Genomic DNA, 7,612 nt, shown 5'->3' with positions numbered 1-7,612 from the left:
GAGCACGTTATCATGATTTCATACGGGATACTCTACCTGTGCTGCTAGAACATGTGCCTTTACAAGTATGACACAACATGTGGTTCATGCACAATGGAGCTCCTGCACATTTCAGTCGAAGTGTTCGTACGCTTCTCAACAACAGATTCAGTGACCGATGGATTGGTAGAGACGGACCAATTCCATGGCCTCCACGCTCTCCTGACCTTAACTCTTTTGACTTCCATTCATGGGGGCATTTGAACGCTCTTGTCTACGCAACCCCGGTACCAAATGTAGAGATTCTTCGTCCTCATATTGTGGATGGCTGTGATACAATACGTCATTCTCCAGGGCTGCATCAGGGATTCCATGCGACAGAGGTTGGATGCAAGTATCCTCGCTAACAAAGGACCTTTTGAACATTTCCTGTAACAAAGTGTTCGAAGTCACGCTGGTACGTTCTGTTGCTGTGTGTTTCCATTCCATGATTAATGTGATTTGAAGAGAAGTAATAAAATGAGCTCTAACATGGAAAGTAAGCGTTTCCGGACACGTGTCCACATAACATATTTTCTTTCTTTGTATGTGAGGAATGTTTCCTGAATGTTTGGCCATACCTTTTTGTAACACCCTGTATAAACATGAAAATATAGAAATAAGGTACACAAATATCATATTGAATTACTGCATATCCCATGTCGATAAATAAAGCGAGATGCCTCTTTGGGCGGATCATCCAAGTGTTATAATGCTCAGATTATGAGAAGTACTTTCTCATGCATCATTATCTTTGCTAAACACCATAAAGTCAAGTGTGAAAATGAAAAAAAAAAAATTGTCACATTTTCAAAATTAAGCGGGAGGTGGGTCTGAGGTATAAAATTTAATTTTCTGGATTCTCATCCAGACATCATATATGTTCTCTTCTTCACTGACAATGCATATGAAAGTCCAAGGACTATTTCATAAAGTACAAGTAACAAAATTATTTCAAGCGGCAGCTCATATAAACAAACAGAAGTAAGTTTGAGAATATCTTGACAATGAGCGATTACAGAGAATTAGGTTGCATGTGACATTATATCATGATATGTGTTAATACATTGCTAGTTCTAATTTTGTGCCTGTAAGTTGTAGAATTAATTAAAGTAAATATATTTCTTTTGAAAGGAATAGGGCATTGATAATGAATGGTTACTGGGAACCATGTTGCACGTGACAGTATATCATTGTGTTAAGTAGAGGTAGAGGATACTTCAAGCAGCAGCACGTATTAATAAACACTCGTAAGTTTGAGATTAAACAGATGATTATAGTGTGCATCATTTCATGTAATGGCAGCTGTCTAGCAATTTACAAGAAACGATAATTGTTAGCCTTCCAGCCATCTATTTTCATGGAAAAATTATGTCAATTTTCAACTGTTGAAATGCACCTCGACATAATGACTGTACCACTTGTAGGACCAAACGTCCTTATTTCTTTACAAGTCAAACTCAGACTTCAGAGCAACTGAACCGACATGAACATTTCAGGTCAGGAAACCACAAGGACGGATAGAGGGATTTGCCCACAATAACTGTCAAAAGCACCTTGTTCTCATAGTTTAAAAGTTGTCATCCCAAATTTTTCAGCATCTTCATGTAGAGACTGAGAGCCACCATGGCCACATGCCACCGTAGAATCAGATTTACATTAGTAAATTAAGTTGCAGCAGGGTACTTCCAGGATATCTACTGCTCAATAACCAGTTGACAGACTTCTTGTTGATCATCACCACATTAGACATGATGTAGCAACATCAGATTAGACAGCAAATAAATTTGGGTAGAGATAAAGGTACATTCCAACGTAGGTTAAGGTAAAGTTGAAGTATCACAGGTTACATTTGAACAGGTGAACAGTTATATGAAAAAAATTATTTTACTATAGTTTCGCCTTTTGTTACACACTACATAGCAATTGTTTATGATCGTCGGAATACAAATCATATAATAGCATAAAATTGAACTGGTTTTCGTTAAGTATATCACATTAGTGAAAAGTATTGGCTTGCTGTAACATACAGCAACATTAAACAGCACCTAATCTACTTTCTTCACCATCACAAATTTTTCGTTCAAACGTCCTACATCACATGAGATTTATAGCTGAGTAGTTTGTCGATTTGAGCAGACATTATGACAAAAGTAATATGCAGAACACCATACATCTATATCAAACAGATAGAATAATATATATAGATACCAGACATGTAGCAAACATCATCCCTGTCTTAAAAGAGTTATTAAATAAGACTACCAATGATTGACCATAATGCTCATTGAGGCAGTAGAGATAACATGAAAAGAAAACCCGTATGACTCTCAAAACCGGGAATCAGAAACACTTTTGTCCCAGTAACTATCTCCAACATAAACTTCCATTTTCTTCATGCTCCACAGATGGAGCCATTCAAGTACTACAAACATAATAAATTTCTTTAAATGTTCTTTCGCCATGTACACAATAGTTCCAATGAATAGCCAGACAAGCTAGCACATCTATTCAGTCTTAATGTTTAAATCAGAACATATACAGGAGACTATAAACGGTCTAACCAAATTGTAATCACATCCAAGATGTAAAATGATAGAATTTCACTATAACTGCACAGATATCTTAAGTAAAATTCACACCAACTCTAAACATTTTCTCAACGTTTCACAAAATCATCAGCACAATGAGAGTATCATATACAAAATGTTATGTAACATAACTTCTTTATAACTGCACAGACAACACACGAAAGTATCAGACCAACTCTCCTCAAAAATCAAACATATGCTGCATTATCACATTTTCTGACCACCTACATTTATTTAAACAACTTAATCCTTGACTTACTAACTATTGGAGGACATGGATAGTGGAAGGAGGATCACTTTGGACAGAAAAGTAAGAGGGTATGTGACTTGAAAAGGAAAAAGTCACACCAGCTCGGAGCCTTGGGTTCACCACCACCAAACTGCAAAAGACTTTGCAACCTCCTGAAGAAAAACAATTCTTGTGGTGTTATATGAGTGATCATGGTTGTCTTTATAATTTGAGCTGTGTAACATTCCTGAGTCCAAATAACAACAAATTCAAATGGTCCTACATAAAAATCAAACAACCCCCCAATCTATACCAGGTAAAAGCATACACAAATGTTCAAATATATCCTTTTCAGCTATGAATAGACAAAATATAGGTAAAAATATGCAAACATTCACACATAAAAGAAATAATATAAACTACAAAAAATATTTTACAGTATTAGCTTCAAATGTGTTAAGTTATCCAATTTCTCACTTCTCAGTGTTTGAATTTGCAGAAAGCAGTGAACATTAATTGCACTTTTTATGAGTTTTAATTTTCTTTCAATTAGTCTTTTTATTATTACTGGGTCAGAATATTCATAATGTGCCTTAACAAGCTGTACAGCATGGGTCTGTCTGTATGGCATAGAGTATACATTCTTCAACACAAGTTTACTATTTGCTCACTGTTAATTCGGTTTTGTGGTACTTTCATTAACTGGTAATTGTTTTTGCAAAGCTCCCTCAAATCTGTCTACAAGCTACTGACTTAAACACACACATTCCCTTCCTCCACTGCCTGTACACATTCGCTGATTGAATTACTTTTAGGTACTTGTTCCAGATTTCCAAAACAACTTTCCTTTCCTAAATACACATTTTCACAAATTTCATTTATGACTTCAAACTTTTGGTCACTATGGTTACATCTGTTACTATAATCACTTCTTTCACACACAATATCACCAACATCTACTGGCAAAATTGGACTATCATGCACTTCTCTACTTGTCTCAAAATCATCACTCAAGCTTACATCAGACTTTCCAGAATCATTCAGCATCAAATCATCGACTTTAACTTCTACATATACCACCCCATCCAATTCTGTAAGCAACACATCATCATCAACATCATTGTCATCATCATCAGAAACATTATCATCACACTTAATATTTTCTCAGGATTAAATTCATTTCTCTCTTCACACACTTCTTCAACAACCTCAACACTGTGACCATTCTGTTCTACCACATCCTCATTTTTCTGTCTATTGTCTACTGCAATTTCATCTGGAATTACACTGCCATTCTCACTTTCATTGCCAAGTACATGATCATCCACTTCCAAACATACAACACCAATATCAGCTTTTTCAATCATTCCAAATTCACTCAACATTTTCACTAAACCATATTCATCAAATCTGTTTTCAACACCATCAGTAGCTGCTACTGTCAAAGAAATTTGTCAAAGTGTTTTCTTCTAATTTAAATTCAGTTATTCTTCTACCTTTCAGTTCATATTTGTTTTCAGATAAAAAATTTTCCCAAAATGCTCTATCAACCTTCATTCTATTCACTTCAGGTTGTGTTCTGGATACAAAATTTTGGTATGTCCTATTTGTACTACCCCTTCCCCTTCTGAAATTACCACAATGTGCCTGATTATAATCCCCATGCCTATTTGCCCCATTTTGCCAGGCTCCAAAAGAGGCAGGTCTTAGTTTACCTGACCATTTCTTCTGTTTTCAAAATTGTTACCATTATTTTCCTGATTTTGCCCCCACGGCCTATTTCTTGGTTCAAAACTCCTGTTCTGTGGTCTCTGCCTATTGTTTCTATCCCCATTTCTTCTGTCATCATTTCTGAATCTACTGTTAAAATGATCATTGAAAGCTCTTATTGTTGTTCCAGTTATCATCTGGTCTGTCATTAAATCTGTCATTTCTTTCCCATGCTAAGTCCAATTTGTCTACATATCTAAGAAACTGTTCAATAGTGTCATCAGGTCCATAGACAAGACTCCACTGTACTCTATTTGGCAGTCTACATTTCAAGGCATCAATTTGGATCATTTCATCAAGTGGTTTATCAAGATGTATTAAAGTTCTTAACTGTTGTTCACAAAAGGTTTTCATGCAATGTTCATGAAAGCACATTCTACCTCATTAAACGACATTTCAGGTTTGATTGCTTGGTTCTCCCATGACAAAGCGTGCCCATCTAAAAATCTTTTAAAAAATTTAATTTTCAAATTATCAATCACTTCACTGTCAACTTTATCTTTTATCTGGTACATGAAATGAGCTGGACGTATATTCCCTTCCCCTTAAAATGTTTTTAACGTTGACATTGTTCCACAATGGATTGTAATAACTGAAAGATTTCGTAACAACGGAATCTTCGACTTCTTGGAATTTTGATTTGAAGTTTGAAATTTGGCCTAAACAAGTACCTAAATCTTCTTTTAATTCTGTAAAACTGTCATTTGCAATTTTTGTGAAATTTTGTATACTATTCTCGGTTTCTGAAAATTTCTTTACGACCTCTTTACTAAATCATTTTAATTGTTGCACTTCTGCAGTTGCAAATTTTTTGAAACTATCCACAGAATCTAACCTCTCTACAAATTTTTGATGTTCCTGTTTTAAGGTCATAATTTCCCCTTCTATAATCGACACATCTGGTATTCTCGTCTACTTTTTCCCAGCATCTTTCTAAACTCTCCTTTGACTCCCAAATTTGGGTTTCATGCTTGTCTAATTTTTTATTGATTGAATCACGAAAAGTTTTCTGTTAATCAATTGATCTTTTTTGTTGATAAAACGATTTTTCGATTGACTTATTCTGTTCCTCCATTGATCTTTTTTGTTCATCCATTGATCTTTTTTGTTCTTCCATTAACTGAACTAACCTATCTAAGGTAGATACATTTGATTCAAATCCATGAAAGGGTGAACATACACTACTGTGATCACTGCCCTCTCCGATTTAGTTGTCTCAATTAACAACATTATTATCAGTAATTTCTATGCTATTTTGCATGTTTCCATTAACCTCCCCATTATCGTCAACTTCCTTATTGTTGTTAACCTCCCTATTATCCTCCATAATGACAATGCAGATGAAAAACAATTTGCAAAAGTAAAAATTCAATTAAGTTTTGTACTCACAGTTAGTTTTTCCACATTGCGTTTTACATAAGCATCATTAAGTTTTTCTTTGTAGTGTTGTTCATTTTCCTTGTTGTCCGATTGTCACAAAAAGGAACTTCCAGAATACTTCAATAAACAAATTACAAAATTAGTTTACAGAATTACACTGCATCCCAGCTCCTCCACCACATAAAACATATCTTTGAATAAGTTTGATTTAAGGTCATGTACTCATCGTGGCAGATGATCTGTCGCAGCTGTAGTCCTGGTTTCTTAGCTACTGTAAAATTTAACTATAAAGTTAAATGAATATTTAATCCAGTATAATGTTTCAGCAGAGTATTTATTACGACCTCAAAGTAAATCAAAGCATCTAGACAAAACTGAAATAAGTAGTAATATACTTACAATAATGAAATGAATCCTACTCAACAAGCTACATGCTTTCTGTCCAAATACTCACAAAGCACTGACTCCTCATGCCAACATGGCTGACCCTATATACAGGGCTATTACAAATGATTGAAGCGATTTCATAAATTCACTGTAGCTCCATTCATTGACATATGGTCACGACACACTACAGATACGTAGAAAAACTCATAAAGTTTTGTTCGGCTGAAGCCGCACTTCAGGTTTCTGCCGCCAGAGCACTTGAGAGCGCAGTGAGACAAAATGGCGACAGGAGCCGAGAAAGCGTATGTCGTGCTTGAAATGCACTCACATCAGTCAGTCATAACAGTGCAACGACACTCCAAGACGAAGTTCAACGAAGATCCACCAACTGCTAACTCCATTCGGCGATGGTATGCGCAGTTTAAAGCTTCTGGATGCCTTTGTAAGGGGAAATCAACGGGTCAGCCTGCAGTGAGTGAAGAAACGGTTGAACGCGTGTGGGAAAGTTTCACGCGTAGTCTGCGGAAGTCGACGAATAAAGCAAGCAGGGAGCTAAACGTACCACAGCCGACGGTTTGGAAAATCTTACGGAAAAGGCTAAAGCAGAAGCCTTACCGTTTACAATTGCTACAAGCCCTGACACCCGATGACAAAGTCAAACGCTTTGAATTTTCGGCGCGGTTGCAACAGCTCATGGAAAGAGGCTGCGTTCAGTGCGAAACTTGTTTTCAGTGATGAAGCAACATTTTTTCTTAATGGTGAAGTGAACAGACACAATGTGCGAATCTGGGCAGTAGAGAATCCTCACGCATTCGTGCAGCAAATTCGCAATTCACCAAAAGTTAAAGTGTTTTGTGCAATCTCACGGTTTAAAGTTTACGGCCCCTTTTTCTTCTGCGAAAAAAACGTTACAGGACACGTGTATCTGGACATGCTGGAAAATTGGCTCATGCCACAACTGGAGACCGACTTCATCTTTCAACAGGATGGTGCTCCATCGCACTTCCATCATGATGTTCGGCATTTCTTAAACAGGAGATTGGAAAACCGATGGATCGGTCGTGGTGGAGATCGTGATCAGCAATTCATTTCATGGCCTCCACGCTCTCCCGACTTAACCCCATGCGATTTCTTTCTGTGGGGTTATGTGAAAGATTCAGTGTTTAAACCTCCTCTACCAAGAAACATGCCAGAACTGCGAGCTCGCATCAACGATGCTTTCGAACTCATTGATGGG

Source organism: Schistocerca cancellata, chromosome 1, assembly GCF_023864275.1.
Source record: "Schistocerca cancellata isolate TAMUIC-IGC-003103 chromosome 1, iqSchCanc2.1, whole genome shotgun sequence".
Taxonomy (NCBI): domain Eukaryota; kingdom Metazoa; phylum Arthropoda; class Insecta; order Orthoptera; family Acrididae; genus Schistocerca; species Schistocerca cancellata.
Note: the sequence above shows the minus strand (reverse complement) of the source record.